This window comes from Hemiscyllium ocellatum, chromosome 23 (assembly GCF_020745735.1).
Source record: "Hemiscyllium ocellatum isolate sHemOce1 chromosome 23, sHemOce1.pat.X.cur, whole genome shotgun sequence".
In the NCBI taxonomy this organism is placed as follows: Eukaryota; Metazoa; Chordata; class Chondrichthyes; order Orectolobiformes; family Hemiscylliidae; genus Hemiscyllium; species Hemiscyllium ocellatum.
In genome coordinates, this window is record NC_083423.1 from 52,884,992 (window position 1) to 52,902,499 (window position 17,508).

General features: G+C 42.2%; 1 protein-coding gene across 2 annotated transcripts in view; it reads right to left on the minus strand.

Moving 5' to 3' along the window:
- sox5 (SRY-box transcription factor 5) overlaps positions 1-17,508 on the minus strand; it is a 383,477-nt gene that overhangs the window by 300,296 nt on the left and 65,673 nt on the right. The gene's annotated exons all lie outside the window — the stretch shown is intronic.

Below are 17,508 nucleotides of genomic sequence, written 5' to 3' on the forward strand. Positions count from 1 at the left end.
GACAAGCCATTCTCTCTATGGTGGAAACCGAGGCCACAGTCTGGACTGGAGAATGTGGTACATTTTAAAAATATTTATTGATGCAGTATCACTGTCAAGATCCACATTAGTTGCCTATTTCTTAAACCAAATAGTTTGCTCGGCCAGTTTGGAGGGCAGCTTAAGAAACAAGCACATTTGTGGGGATCTGGAGTCATATGTAAGCCCAACCAGGTAAAACAGCAGATTTCCTTCCCTAAAGGAACAGTAGTGAAGTTAGATGTGTTTGTACAATAATCACTTATAGTTTCATGATCACCATTGCTGAGACTAGCTTTCACACACAACTGTGTTCATTGAATTTAAATTCTGCCAGCTCCAATGTGTTTTGAACCAGTGTCCTCAGAATATTAGCCACTGATGTAACAACATTACCACTATGCCAATACTTTCCGCCTTATGTCTGCATAACTTGAAAACAAACCTGTGACAGTAATCTTTCAACTCACAAATATGGATCAGGTGCCCTAGAAATGAAAGCCATTAGTGTTGGTTCATTAAAAAGTAAATTTAATATTTTGAGGAAATAACATTTGGATTACAGCATATGAGTAACTTGAGTAATGATGGTTAGTAAGTGTAGCATGCTGGTGTGGAACAGTTGACTTTGGATCAATGACTATGGGCTTTTCCTCATCCCATGAACTAGGTCTGTTTTAGACTCATTAATACAGATTGATTGCTGTGATTAGCCAACAACTTCATTATCATGCATCATGCAACCAAGAGGATGATAGGAGATAAACTAAGTCAACTTTCGTTTTTATCATCTAAGTTAATACAAGCTTACTAGCTCCTCCCTAAACACTGGGTCATAACACCAGTGCTTCACCAGAGGCTCACTGATGAGGTTATCTAATATGGAGACAAAACATCTGAAAATGAAACATCTAACTCAGCGAGCAAACTTAACTCCAAAACCTCAACCTGAGATACAAATCTTCTCAAAAGCTCCCCTCTTCATAGCTGCTCTTAAAAAGGAGTTAGCAACACCATCTCTTAAAGTGTGGACAACAAATGGCTAAATCTACTTAGAATTGCAAAGATTCATTCATATTAATTTATGCAGAGATCTGTTAATAGCAGGTAATCCTCAACAACCTGGGATTAAGTTGGAATGCTGTCTTCCCTGAGTCATATTTCTCTTAATTCCAAAGTCCCGAGCACATTCTATTTTCTGACAGTATTTATAGAGTGCTGCACTGTTGGAGGTGCTGTCTTCCAGATTTCCAGAAGCCCCAAGGTCCTCTTAGGTAGATGTAAAAGATCCCATGGAATTAAAAGGTAAAAGGTGAAGTTCCAGAGGACCAAAGGGCTGCTCTCTCATGACAGAGAGAGAGAGAGAGAGAGAGAGAGAGTTGAGTGGTGGTGAGTTTAACCTGAGGGAAGAGGTTAAGAAGGCAGGACCTTCACGGTGACCTCAGCTGGAATGAGAATTGAACCCACGCCATTGGCATCAAAAGACAGCCATAGGAGCCTCTGGCATAGCAGGTTTGAAGACTAGCTGGGGATTTTCCCTTGGTGTCCAGACCAACCCTTATCACATGTCCGATATTAACCAACAATACTAAAACAGATTACCTGGTCATTTTCTCATTGTTGCTTGTGGGATGTGTGAACAAATCGGTTTCTACTTCCTTACATTGCAACAGTGACTGTGGTACTTGAAAAGTAAAGGGAAGTATTTTAACCCTGTGAGAAAAGGGGTATATACATACAATGCATTTCTTTCTCTCGGTCTATCTGCCAGTCTTTCTTATTGAGACTACAAGCATGCAGGGTGTGGCCTATAGCTCAGCAACTGGTGGCTCAGATGTCCCACTGGCACCTTTAGAAAAAGCAGCTCAAGTGTTTACAGACAGTGTCAAAGTGGGAACAGCCCCACAAAAGTGCGTGTGCTAATTATCTGACAGACCTGTCATTCACAACAGCATTGTTTCCTTCACGATATACTTCAGAATATACCAATTTTTTTTACCACTGACTCATTTCTAATCAGTATCTATAATAATTATTGTTTTTAACTAAGTGTGTCTACTCCTTTCATCTGTCTGGAGCTCAAGCAGTCAAAATGAAACAGCCCAGGAAGAGATATGATTGTCAGTTCTGTCACCCAACTGTCCTCCGCCACCCAATCTAACCTTGATTTGAAACTTTCTGGGTGACATCTGTTACATTGTAAAGCAAGTGTTTGCAATTTTCTTCTCTCAAAAAACTGAGGTAAAATAAACCCTGACACCATTGTAATGATTAAGTGGGAGCCATAGAATGGCCATTTGCATACAGAATAAATCAGCACTGAACAAGCACATTGTGACATAAATGCACACTTGCCAACCTTTTCATTATCAAAATAGGTAGGAGGATTTCTGCCACTCCAAAAGCTCTGCATACATAGTACATGACATCTCTGCACCCAGAGAATTATTTCTAGAGGTCTTAAAGAGACAGAACTGTGTTTGGAAAGGACTGTCATTTATATAGCATCTTCACATTTTCAGGACACCCAAAGTACTGTCCAGCCGAACTGAGAAATGTTGAATGGACTCACTGTTGTAATACTTGCTCTCCTATTGGTCTATAAAAAAGCATGGATTTTTTAAAAAAGAATTAATCATTTATTGATGTTCCCCAGTTGCCTTGAAAAGGTGATGGCCTGCCTCATTCTATGCAGCACGTGGACACAATAGAGCAGCTCAGTAAGCAAGGACAATTAAGAGTCAATTAAGACTCAACAATATCAGAACGGGATGGGAATCTTATGCTGGATGAGGTGGAGAAAGTTTTCTTCCCAAAAGAGCATTGGTTGAACTATTTGGAATTTCACGACAATGCAAAAGCATTTTAGTTTTGCAGAAACAGCCCTTTTCAGCTTCGGGCATCAGGGTTCCATACCTTTAGTCCTAGTTTCAAGTCTCTCTAACCATTATAGCTTCTGTACAAATGAAATTGAGGGAGAGGTAAATGTCAGCTGGTCCATCAAGCCTCCAGCATGCAATGGGGGCACCTTGTCCCACTCTATTTATAAAATATTTTTCAACCTTAGTTCTGTGTGTGCGCCCCATCCTTCTGCCCCCAGCCCAACCATCCAGGTCTTCCAACCATGATGGTTCCTCTTTGTGAATGTGCTTTCTCAATCTTGACCCAAGCTGTATCCTTTCCCACCTTTAAGTGCTTCCTTAAAAATCCTTTAGATTGTGTTTTGGCTACTTCACCTGTTCACTGCCCATTCCAGCTTAGAGCACTCAGCACGCTGTCATTTGGAATTTGTGCTCGAATGTCTTGCAGACTATCACTGCTGGGGCTGGCATGGTGACTCAGTGTTTAGCACTGCTGCCTCACAGCGCCAGGGACCCGCGTTCGATTCCAGTCTTGGGCGGCTTTGTGTGGAGTTTGCACATTCTCCTTGTGTCTGCGTGGATTTGCTCCAGTTTGCCCCCACAGTCCAAAGATGTGCAGGTCAGGTGAATTGGCCATGGCAAATACAGGGTTATAGAATGGGGGGAGTGGGTGGGCGAGGGGGTCTGGATGGGATGCTCTTCAGAGGGGCGGTGTGGACTCAGTGGGCCGAATGGCCTGACAAAAGGACTTCACCGGACAAAAGGAGCAGCGCTGCAAAACTTGTGATTTCAAATAAAGCTGTTGGACCATAACCGGGTGTCCTGTGACTTCTGAGCCTGACAGAAGGGTGAGCAACCTGTATTTTCCACAGTGTACTCTTGAGTTAGGAGGCTTTTGTTTTGAAGATCTTTTCTCCAAGATTTGTTCCCTTTCCTTTTCCTTTCTTGAAGACTAACTCTTTGTGGGGATGCAACTGTCACCCAATCCACCTTCCCAGCTAAATCCCTTAATAGGGACAGCCGGCTTAGCAACAGCTAACTGGTTGGCTCGGGGAATGTGACCCTTGGGGTCACAGGTTACTGAAATGGGTCAACCCTGTTTTCCAGTCAGTTGATATGACTGCCATGTCTTAAAGCCTGATAGAATTTTCATTGACTAGGAGCTCCAATTAACCAAAATCATGTATGGAATGAGCTGCCAGAGGAAGTGGTGGAGGCTGGTACATTACAACGTTTAAAAGGCATCTGGATGGGTATATGAATACAAAGTGTTGAGAAATATGTAGGCCAAATGTGACTAGATTAATTCAGGATATCTTGCTAGCATGGATGAGTTGGACCGTTTCTGTACTGTATAGCTCTATGATTCTAAACAAAACATGTTGCTGTTGTTGAAGACAGATTTAAATTTTGCTTCAAAAGTTCTTTCTGAAGAGTGCTTTCTTGGCGGTATAATCAAATCAGAAATTGATGCAGAACCAAAGTAGACGGTGGAACAAGTGGAAAAAGGTTTAAGTAGACTCTTACAGAAGGAGAGAATAGTTGAAAAATTTAGTGAGGGAGTTTTGCAGCTTTGTGCCCAGGTATGCACCAATGGTCAGACAAAGAAAGTCAGTGTAGAACAGGAGATCAGAACTGAGGAAGGCAAAGTACTTGAAGAGTTGTAGAACTGGAGGAATTTAATGCAACTGGGTGAAATGTGTCCATAAAGGGATTTGAACACATTGGTGAGATATTTACATTTATCAACGTTGGTCTCCTTCCAATCGGAAAGATGTTGTGAAACTTCAAAGGGTTCAGAAAAGATTTACAAGGATGTTGCCAGGGTTGGAGGACCTGAGCTACAGGGAGAGGCTGAATAGGCTGGGGCTGTTTTCCCTGGAGCGTCGGAGGCTGAGGGGTGACCTTACAGAGGTTTTCAAAATTATTAGGGGCATGGATAGGATAAATAGACAAAGTCTTTTCCCTGGGGTCAGGGAGTCCAGAACTAGAGGGCATAGGTTTAGAGTGAGAGGGGAAAGATATAAAAGAGATCTAAGGGGTAACTCTTTCACACAAAGGGTGGTACATGTATGGAATGAGCTGCCAGAGGATGTGGTGGAGGCTGGTACAATTGCAACATTTAAAAGGCATTTGGATGGGTATATAAATAGGAAGGGTTTGGAAGGCTTTGGGCTGGTTGCTGGCAGGTGGGACTAGATTGGGTTGGGATATCTGGGTTGGCATGGACGGGTTGGACCGAAAGGTCTGTTTCCATGCTGTACATCTCTATGACTCTATGATTCTAACGTCATTTATGGACTCCCAGTAGGAACAATTACAAGCAGACCCACCACCAAAGCAGTTAGCACCACTACCTGTGATATATATGTCCTCAAGGTTCAACTTTTTTTCTGAAAAGGCATAAACCAAACTCCTACCTAGTTGCTGTGCTACAAGTACAGGGATTTCTCTTGGTGTCAATACCACCAATCACAGATTACCCGCTGACAGCTGTAAAGCAGGATAATTGCCCTTGCAACAACAATTACTGCACTTAAAAAGCAATTGTGTTTGTGACATTCTGAGGGTGTTGTCCCTGAAATACAATTAGACAAAGTTTATTACATGAACAACGTTCTCCACAGCTTCCAGCAGCCACCTGGATGCAGGGAGCAGTTAAAACAGGGGGCCAGGTGATGACTGCAGGAATAAGCGAAATGCATAGGATAATATGGAATAAAATTTCCCGAAAACAGTGGTCTCCAACACATGAATCATGATCGACTGGTCAATCACAGATCTTTTATGGATGATCTCACTGCCCAACCCTGTTCCCAAGCCCCACACAAATTGATTGCCATGGTGCTGCATGTCTTCTACTTCTGGAAGCCACAAGGTTAGAGAAAAGTGCATCGTGTTTTTAATGGGGTTTTGCCAACGTCTTGCATTGTGTGCCAGTCTGGTCCAGAGGGACTATCATTGCAGGCTAACCTACGTTCTGTAGTGGCAATGTGAGCAAACGAATAAGAAATATACCAGGAACTGATGTGTGAAGGCAAGCTATTGCATTTCCCAAGGCAGTGACGGCAGGGTTTCACTCCTGAGCCCAGGGCTCGGCCACTCAAGGCTAATGCGGCGAGTTCTGCCACTCCACACAGCTTCATCATTGCTGTTCCAGCTCAGGTACTTTTTGTTTTGGTTGCTTTGGGGCCTCCACTTGATGCCCTCCTGTGGGTCATCGGGGGGGGGGTTCCCTGTATCTCCATCCCCGCTCCATCAGTAGGCAGTACTGGAAGATGAGCCAGGATCCAGTCAGTCAATTCAAAGCCATGCACCCTTGATTGACCCAGAGCCAGGCACCCCATTGGTTGACTTGGAGTCTGGAAGAGTCGAGATTCGGGCTGTGCGGGAAAAGTGCAGGTCAGGCGGTATCCAAGGAGCAGGAAAATCAATGAAACCTTGATTTTGCTGCACCTCAGATGCTGCCTGACCTGCTGTGCTTTGCCAGCACCACTAATCTTGACTCTGATCTCCAGCATCTGTCGTCCTCACTTTTGCCTTGGAGTCAGGAACCCATCAGTCAATTCGGACGCAAGACCCCATTGGTCGACCCAAAGCCAGGATCCCATTGGTCAACCTGGAGCCAGGAGTCCATCGGTCAATTCAGAGCCAGGACCCCATTGGTCAATTTGGAGTCAAGAACCCATTGGTTGACCTGGAGCCAGGAGACTGTCTGTCAATTCAGAGGCAAGACCTCATTGGTCAACTTGGACCCTGGACCCCATTGGTTGATTGGGAGTCAGGAGCCCACTGGCCAATTCAGAGCAGGGACCCCATTGGTCGACCTGGAACCAGGATGCAATTGGTCAGCCAGGAGCCCGTCAATCAATTCAGAGCCAGGATCCTGTTGGTCAACCTGGAGCAGGACCCAATTGGTCAACCTGGAGCCAGTAGCCCAGTCAATATCCTGCTGGTTAATTTGGAGTCAGGACCCCATTGGTCGATCTGAAGCCAAGATTCCATCGGTCAGCTCAGAGCCAGGACCCTATTGGTCAATTTGGAGCCAGGAACCCCTCGGTCAATTCAGAGCCAGATGTCTGTCTGACAATTTGGAGGCAGGACCCCATTGGTCAATGTCCAGTGTGAGAGGAGATGAGGGATTGGTGAAGTGTGACTGTCTCCAGTTTGGAGATGGTGGATGTGGGAGCAATAGTGTTGGTGGCAGCAGGAAAGAAGCACAATACCAGGACCTCAGGAACGATATCAGACAGCAACGACTGGGGGAACAGAGAAGGTGAAGTCTACGAAGAGGGAAAGATGAACTTTTGATGCTTTAGTAATATCAATTTAATATTAATTTATTCAGTAATTTGTTCTGTAATCCAAGATGGCGCAGGAACAAGGCGACGTTATCCATTTTCCACACTACCTAAGTACAAGTGACAATATTAAATAAATCTAAATCTACTAGAGATATAGGAGGCCATTCAAGCCCATCATGTCTATCCAAACTCTCTGCAAGCGTAGTTCAGCCAATCCCACTTCTCTGTCCGTTCTCTGTAGATGTGCATCTAAGAGGTGCGTGCAGGATGAAGAAAGGTTGTGGGGAACACTGCCGTATCCAAATCCGAGCAACCCAAGTTGTCCCGGAAACAAATTGAGCCCTCAGAAGTGACCCTGTGTCTCTAAACTTGAAAGCCGCAGCAATATTCCAAATAGTCCGAATATTCCGAATATTTCAGAGGCACAGATCCAGAGCCAGACCTCCAGAATGACATAATGTACCACAGGGTGTGGCAATAATGATGAGGTTTACAAATAACCCAAAATGGTACAACTACCACCCAAAATGGGAAACTTTAAATTTCTGTTCACAACTGTAAAAGAGAGTTTTCCTTAAATTTCGCCAACGAATATGGATAAGTATAAGAGATAATTTGGAATGACACCACACATCAGAAAATTCAAGGGCAGTTTTCCCTTAAACAATATGCTTTGGACAAAAAGGTCAATGAGCTGAAAGCTATTTTGAAAGCTCATTTGTCACTTTTTTTCTAAACCAGCAGCAAACCTGCACAGAAGCATAATTTCATATTTGCCATCTTCTGGCAAAGTCATGAATGAAACAACAACAAGGGTTGCTGACTGGTTATTCAAAGACTTAAGGCTAAACGGGAAATACTGTGGGCATTTCAGAGCATGTCACTCGGTGCTTCCACCACAGAAAGGTGAATCAAAACTTAGCCCATAGATGTCTTTTAGCAACTAAAGGAGGACTTGAAGGACTGTGAATGCTCCTCACTGCAGTTCGATGAATCCATTGACATGACTGACAGCCCAAATGATTGTTTTTATGCACTTGGTTTTTAGGATCAGAACTCAAGAGGATCTTCTCACCCTTTTCCCTTTAAAGAGTGAACAAAGGGTGAGGATATCTACAACAAATTCAAACATTACTTGAGAGAAACAGTTTATTAATGAAAACAAGCTTCCATCACCAACTGATGCACGCTCGGCACAGGTCCAGGTTTTGTTGCATTTTGCAGAACTGATCCTGATTTCTTCGATCCTGTCAATTACTATTGTAGCAGCCAACCGCAAGCACTAACAAGTAAAGTTGAAGATTGCTCTCACGTGATGAAAATTGTTATTAAGATTATAAACTTCATTTGAACAAGAGCCCTTCAGCACTGCTTTTTTTTAAAAATCTTTAATCAACGGACTCAATGCTGCATACAGTGAATTAATCCTCCATGCTGATGTGAGATGGTTAAGTCAAGGGAAGGTCCAGGAAGGATTTTTTTGATCTGTTGTCTGAAATTGACACGTCACTTAAATCAAGTGTGCGGTGAGCTGTCAGGCAACATGTAGTTGCTCGACTTCAGACTCTTTACAGACCATAATATCAGAACGGAACAAGCTGAACTATCAACTGCAGGGAAATGACAGAGACTTAGTAACATTTGCTCAATGCTTTGAATGCATTCAAATTGAAACTGAGTCTGTGATAAATAAAACACTGCAACACTTCCCGAGTCTGGAGAAAATACTAGAGGAAACAAAATCAAAGACAAAGAGAAAAGGTTCCAATCACCAAAACTTCTGAGGAAGTTAGCAGGCAGTTTCAGGAATTAGAACCAAATGGAACAAATCACCACGTTTGTCTCGAATCCATTCCTTCAAGTAAATATTGGTGGATTGGCTACTAAATTCCATCAGCTGTTTGATTTACAAAGGATTGGAGTTGATATGGAAATAATTACTATGCAAAATGATATTGAGTCACAAGCTCAAGGGACAGTGATTTATGGTGATTCGTACAAAGACAAAAATATTTGTTTTCATCATAATGTGCTCTTAAAGTGAAAGCTTACTTTGACTCCATATACCTCTGAGAGACAGAGCTCTTCCAGATAAAGATAATCAAGTATTGCAATGCCACGCGGATACTTATTTGATGGACTGTACATGCAAAGTTGTCTCAAACTAAGACCCAGACTTCAAGGCACTGACAGATAGCGTACAGTCACAAGTCACTGTACAGTAGAGGATAAGTAGTGGACAAAATGAATAATTATACAGACTTGGATTTAGATTTATGTAGCACTAAAATTAAACTGTTTATTGTATATTTTCTTAACTCCTAAATTGCCCTTAAATTCAAAACGTGATTGTATGCTTAAAACGATTGGAGACCACCGCTCAAATGGTTAAAAATAGAAAACAGCGTTTACATGGGACAGACAACAGGAAGAACACACAGTGTAACAGGGAGAAAAGAAAGTAGGCAGCCAGTGAAATGTTCACTCTAAGAGGTGAGCCAGACATGATGGGCCAAATGGCCTCCTTCTGTGCATTTCTTTGATTCTGTGCTGAAGCTTCATTCATTTCCCACATTCCTCTTTGGTTTTCTATGTATTACCTGCCTGCTTTATCTTTGCAGCCTGCAAAATATTCACTCCTTCAGCATGTTCATGAGCAGTTCAAACTGAAGAAATAAATTTAAACCACTTGCCATGGAACAGCCCATGGGTTCAACCTTCTCCGACACTCTTTCAAGAAAAAAACAGGGGAAATGTTAGGAGCAGGTGAGGTCCTGATCCAGACACAGCAGAGTGGGTGAGAGATCACAGTCTAACAATAGCCTTGTATTAACGGCCAACTTGTATTTGGACACAAACTTAAGTGCAGGAAAATGTCCCCAAGTACTTCACACTTTGCGGCCTGGCACAAAGAGAAATTCTTTTATTCAGCCACTATTTCAGTCACAGGCCAGTGCAATGTTGGATTTCAAATTATACCCTTCTCCCTGCCGTCTGTCTGTTTGTTGTGGCTCTGTGGAAAGCATGCCTGGCTTTGATTTTCCAAAGTTGTGCGTTTAAGACCCTCTCCAGAGATTTGAAAGCACAATCCAGGCTAACCCTGCAGGGATGGGGTGTTGTACTATTGGAGGTGATGTCTTGTGAATGAGACGCTAAACTGAGGCCCCACACGGCCTCTCAAGTGGAACTAAAATATCCCATTGCACTATTTTTAAAAACAAAGCAGTATCTTGGCCAATATTCATCTCGCAACCAACATCACAATCAAAAATGATTAGCACATTCATTACCACATTCCAGTTTGTGGGACCTTGCTATGTACAAATTGGCCTCTGTGTTTCCTAAATTGCAACAGTGAATACACTTCAAAAGGATGCATTGTCCTTTGGGACATGCTGAGATCATGAAAGTAACTGTAAAATTGCAAAGCCGTCAATCTTTCATTCTTTCAACCTTTCATTCTCAGACTCACCATAACATATCTCAGTGTGTTCCCCAGTCCTCGTAAATGCCCAGCTTCCAGTAATGCTCAGATGCTAAGTTTGGGACAATGTCTCTAAGTCAAACTAATGTGAGATAGGAGACAAATAAACAGAATAACTCCTCAGGGAGGAGAAAGTGAGGACTGCAGATGCTGGAGGTCAGAGTTGAGAGTGTGGGGCTGGAAAAGCACAGCAGGTCAGGGAGCATCCGTGTAGTTGATGAAGAGCTTATGCCAGAAATGCCGATTTCTCCTGTTCCTCGGATGCTGCCTGACCTGCTGTGCTTTTCCAGCACCACACTCTCAACCCTGACCAACTCTTCAGTCTTGCCAACTCTGTTCAATCTACCTGAGCCCAGATTACAACAGAATGTCCAAGCATAACCAACAGTGGGAGAAAGTCTCCAATACATAGACAGCTCTTTCACACTCCAACTCATTATACACATTCATATCTTAAATGTAACAAACTCAAAAAGCATCAGAAAGATAATGACTAGATAGCTCTACGGGGCAAGGTTAAGAGAGTGGGACAAGTTGTGTTATTCTTGCAGAGGAACAGAATGGGCACAAGAGGCCAAATAAGCTTCTATGGTGTTGTAGATGTTTTATGCTCCTAGGAAACAATATGCAAACAACAACTTGCATTTATATTGACCCTTTAGAGTCATAGAGTCACAGAGATGTACAGCGTGGAAACAGATCCTTTGGTCCAACCCAATCTCGTCCCACCTGCCAGCACCCGGCCCATATCCCTCCAAACTCTTCCTATTCATATATCCATCCAAATGCCTCTTAAACGTTGCAATTGTACCAGCCTCCACCACTTCCTATGACAGCTCATTCCATTCACCCTCTGTGTGAAAAAGTTGGCCCGTAGGTCTCTTTTATATCCTTCCCCTCTCACCCTAAACCTATGCCCTCTAGTTCTGGACTCCCCGATCCCAGAGAAAAGACACTGTCCATTTATCCTATCCATGCCCCTAATAATTTTGTAAACCTCTATAAGGTCACCCCTCAGTCGCCAATGATCCAGGGAAAACAGCCCCAGCCTATTCAGCATCTCCCTATAGCTCAAATCCTCCAACCCTGGCAACATCCTTGCAAATCTTTTCTGAACCCTTTCAAGTTTCACAACATCTTTCCGATAGGAAGGAGACCAGAACTGCACGCAATATTCCAACAGTGGCCTAACCAATGTCCTGTACAGCCGCAACATGACCTCCCAACTCCTGTACTCAATACTCTGACCAATAAAGGAAAGCATATCAAACACCTTCTTCACTATCATATCTGCCTGGGACCCACTTTCAAGGAGCTATGAACTGCACTCCAAGGTCTCTTTGTTCAGTAATAAGACTCCTGAAATCAGATCAGAAGACAGAGGAGCAGAAATTAGGCCATTCAGCCGATTGAGTCATTCAATTGTGGCCACTGAGTTTCTTAACCTTATTCTCCCTGTAACTTTTAATCCTCTGAACAATCAAGAACCTACCTATCCCTGTCCAAAATCTACTCAATGACCTTGCCTCCACAACCTTCTGTGGCAATGGATTCCACAGATTCTCCACTCTCTTGTTAAAGACATTTCTCCTCATCTCCATTCTAAAGGGTCTTCCCTTTCCTCTAAGGCTGTGCCCTCAGGTCCTAATCTCTTCTGCCAAAGGAAACAATCTTCCCAATGTCCATCTGTCCAGGCTGTTCAGTAGTCTGTAAGTTTCAATCAGATCTCCCCTCATCCTTCCGAACTCCACCGAGTATAGATCCAGAGTACTCAAATGTTCCTCATATGTTCAGCCTTTCATTTCTGGGATCATTCTCATGAACCTCCTTTAACCATTGAGCCACCATGTTACTCCAAAATCGATTAAGCAAGACCGAGTAGGGTTTGAAGACAAGGATCATAGTTTTTAAATTGATTTAGTGCCTTCAAATCAATTGGGCAAGGCCAATGTGAGGCTCCTCCAGAACCAGAGCTGCAGCCTTTTCAAGCAGGGCCAATGGTTATGATCACATGAGGTTCCTTTGTACAGTTCTCTCAGCACATTTTGGAACCGTCTGCCTAGTGTTATCTTATTGCTGCACTTTGAACAGCAAAAAAAACAGAATCATCATAAACAAAATGTCAAATTCAGAAAAACATTCGCCTGTATTTTAACTGTGGAATTCAGCGTCTAAACCCCAACACCTGCTGCTATAATTACACAAGATAAATCTTGCAAACTGCGCTACAAAGCATGCATATAATTTCACCCACTGGTCTAGCTGGGGGAATCTGATGCTTTGTCTTCGAACCAGACACAATTCTACAACCAGTCTGAATATCATTTGAAGGATTAATACCTGCCATTTATGCCTTATTAACTCGTTCGCTCCTGGTTACCACTGTGATGCTGTCTCCCAATGTTCGCCTGCCACATTTACAATGCCATCTGGTGCCCACCGTGACTGATCCAGAAAATGTCCCCAAATGGCCGCTTTAGCCATGAATGATTCGGGCACTTGGGGTTCAAATTTTTACCTCAAAAAGAGGTGGATATCTTGGGCCTGCTGCAGTGCACTAGTGAGGCTCAGTGCAAGCTGGAAGAACTGCATCCCATTTTCCACTCGGGGACCTTGCAGGACTCAAAATATCGACTGCAATAATTCTAGTGTTTGAACACCTTCTTCCATGTCCTTTACGAATCCCCACACCCCTGATTCTGTCATCACATGGGCTGCCTTAATCACAATCAACTCATTCTCCCCTACTCATGGTCCCTATTACCAGCTTTTCTTGCACGCTGTTATCCATTCCTCTGTCTGTTCTCCACCTCCACTTACAGTTTTCTCATTTACCACCATCATCTGCAACTCCACCTCCCCTCCCCCACTCCCTATCTTCAGTACACACGTCACCCCTTCCTAGCTACAATCAGTTCTGAAGATTGGTGACTGGAACGGAGATCCTGTTTTCTCTCCACAGACCTGCTGACTTCCTCCAGAATATCTTTGTCTCAGATATCCAGCATCTACAGTTCCTCGATTTATGAGAGAGGAGAGTGTAACTTGTCTCTTTCTGTGCGTTATATTTAATGCATTTCCAAAGCAAAGAAAATAATCACCTCTTGGCTATTTGATGCCCAGTGAAATGGAGACAATGCCACCATTTCCATTGCTTCTGCTGCATTCTCATTTTTCCCTTCAACCTTCCTAGTGGCGGGAACCCTTTGTGACATCCAAACCGGGACTGACAAACTTACTATATTTGACATATACAAATGAAAGGTTGTTGAATTTCATGAGACCAGTTGCTGGCTGCCTCAGCAAGATCACCCATATTTGGAGTCTGAATTATACGGACAGAAAGATTTTCCATACACTCACAGAATATGTTGAAAACCAAGGCACAAGATGCACATTCTAAACATGGGCTCATTCTACCTTCTACATATAAAATCTTACATATGATCAGCAGGTGCTTTAATATGTGCAACCTCATCTCACCGAAAGTTTAAACCCATCCCCCAAGATTTGACTCTTTTCGTCCTTAGGAGCCAACCTTGTCTCAGTGATCTTGCCATGAAGTACAAAAGTTATGAGATCAAACACTACACCACTGACATGAGCATATAGCATCAGCTGACACTCCAGTTCATTTCTGACAGCATGCAGCATTGTTGTCTTTCATATCAACCATTAAACCACGGCTACCCCCAATTCTCTCAGTTGGATGTGTAAGATGGCAGAGTATGTGTAAGAGTATCACATTGCAGAAGAGCAGGGGAGATTTTTCTCTTGCAGTACTGGTCAACATTTAGCCCTCAACTAATACCAAAAAGAAACAAATTATCACGTTGCTAGTTGTGGGAGATAGTTAAGTACTTTTCTTACATTACAACAATGATACTTGTTGGCTCATGTAAATGTAATTAGTGAAAAGCAACACACACACACAAGATCTTTATTTCCTCTCTCTTGTTAGTAAGGTTAAGCTCTCAGTGTTCATTCCAATGTTCAATTCAGAGCAAGCCCTCAAGTCTGGAACTGAACAGAGTAAGAGTCAATCCTGCATCTATTCCCATTCCTATGTCATGTAGCATTATTTGCAGCACTCTGACATCCAACACAGAATCCTTTAACTTACTTACATGGCTCTTGCAATCTGGACTCTCTGATCTCTTAATGAAGTTCGATAAGCTCATCAAGGTCAAGCTTTGTTAAATGAACTGAAGACATTGTGCAATGGAGTTAACTAAATAACCAGAAGAGGTGCTTTTTCACCATGGTTAATACTTTATGGGAATTACCTCATTTCATTTTTGTTTTCATCTGTGAATCTGCCAGGGGTAACATCATCACAACAAAACACACAGCCCATAAACATTTGAAACATAAATTCTCTTTCAGATATACTGGCTGCATTTCAATTTGTTTTCAGATGGAAAATTACTCATTTGCCATTGTTTTATTTTGGGAATAGTTTGGAAAGATAGAATACAAACTTTTGCTGATTTTGATGCCACTTAGATTGTAAGGGTAATTCTCTCGCCAGTTTTTCTTTCAGTTTTTCTAAAGGAAAACAATGTTGGTGCCAAACATGGAATCGCCATTACTCCAAGATTTTCCTGATGACTCCAGGAATCAATGAACAATTGTCTGGATTCTACTGTGAACAATTCAGGCAAACAAAAAAAAATTGATTATTTGTTCTCAGGATGTGGGTGTCACTGGCAAGGCCTCCATTCACTGCTCATCACCAGTCACTCTGAAAAGGTAGCAGCGGAAATTACTGGCTTCAGCAGCCATTTAAGTGTGTGTTTGGAGTCACATATTGACCAGACGTCAGGGTTCATTACCAAATGTGAACCATTTGGTTTTTCAAAATGATAATCCCAACAACTTCATGGTGACCTTTACTATCATCAGCTATTCACTTCCCATTTTAATTGTTTTAAAACAAACTCTTTGTTAAAATCTCAAATCATTGTGGGGATTTTTCACATGTTTAAATAGTGAAGGATTTCTGGATTATAGATCTGGTAAGGCTGCAACCACACTACTAAGCCCCTCACTCAATAAGATAGAGATATAAACTTCATCTGTGAAACTAGCTCTTGACAAACCTTTTGGTCAGCTTTTTCAGTAAATTTTCTACACCCTACTCCCTCTCCTCCCTCCTGCCATGCCTCAAAGCACATCAGAAATAGTTTTTTCAATTAGAAGTGTGAAATAAATGAAAATTGTTAGTATGTGCCATTACACAAGACCTTTAAATTAATGATAAGAAGTGATCTCATCTTTCTGATTGAAAGGAAACAGCTATTTGAAATCTAGCTAAATGCATAATCCCTAGCAAAGATCCAACTTGAATCGTAGAGGTTTTTCAAGTTGTTTTATTGCAACTCCAGACAGTGTAATCCGAAAGTTCTATACAGTACCAAAACAGGATCAATACATGACAAGGGGCAACATCTTTGTTCATTCAAGCTATCCACACTACCCTGTCAAAGGTCTCTTTCTCCCTCTCCCTCATAGTCGAGGTTGTCAAAAAATAGCTGGACACTTAAAGCAGATTTACGTGTGTTGTATTTGCGCAGCACAAACTATGCTCTTATCCAATCGAACTGGGTGTGAGAGAGGAAAATACCTGAAGCCCTACAGAGAAAAAACGGAGAATGAAGATTTTTAGATCAGTAAGTCTCCCTATCAGAGTTGGCAGCTTTTTAATTAAACGAGAAGGACCAGACAGCCAAAATAACAATAAAAAGACCTCCTGAAACGATGAGAATTCAGGTTAATTAGGAAAGAGGTAAAGAGCAAAAGGGTTAAGGGTGAAAGCAATGAGATAGGAAATGTTCTTTCCTCCCTTGTCATCCCCAACTCATCAATTGGGAAACTTGTTTTAAAAAGAACTCAAATCTGACATATTACATTGCATGATGTTATGTAGGTTGAAGGTTATTTCTTTTAGATTTTAGCCAGAGTCCTGGGGTACTAGAGAAACAGTATACAGGCAGTGTTTTGCTGGTTTAATTAGCATGGAATACGGGCCCCTTTCATGTGTAATTCAGAACATGAACACCTGGTGTGTGGGACTTCAAAGCACAGGAATAAACATGGAACAATACAACATAAAGGCCGAGGACAACAGAATGAGATAAGACAAAATGTTTACATTTGACCTCCAAATCAACTACAAATAAATCTATCGCTTGGATCACCTAATTGGTTAGGGCCAAGGGCAGTTTGGTGGGTGATGCTAACATTGTTTTGGCTCTTCAGTAGGACCTTTTGTTTCCCCTTGATTGTTTTTGTTAAAAACTCAGATTGAAGGAGGAAGGGGATACATATAAAAAAATAGAAGGTGAAGTGTTACTTTCTCTGTAGTGACAGGAGTTCGCAGCCTTTTTCAAATGCTCACTGCTAATTTGCAGTGGGGAACGTGTCACATATTATAAACCCTCCAATACACAAACATCTCCATTCCACCCCCCCCAACCCCTTTCACAGAAACCAACACCAGACAACAGCCTCACAAACTGCTCAGCTGCAACTGTTCCAAGTCGAATAATTACAACTTGTCAAAAAGAATTAATTTTCCCATTTCTCATAAAGATGTGTAAAAATTACCATGTTATTATACACTGACACTCTCCGGAGGCGAGTACAGAATTTAATTTTGAATTCTTTCCGCACATTAAATTAAATCCATAAATAAGAGTTTAGGCATTCAGTTGGAAGCATATGTTCGTTAGGAGAGCGACATCAGACACACGCTGTAATGGCTGTTGTAATGTTTTAATAGCTCCGTTCTTCTAAGCACCAATAAATTTACATGATCATAACAATCCAAGGCATAAGG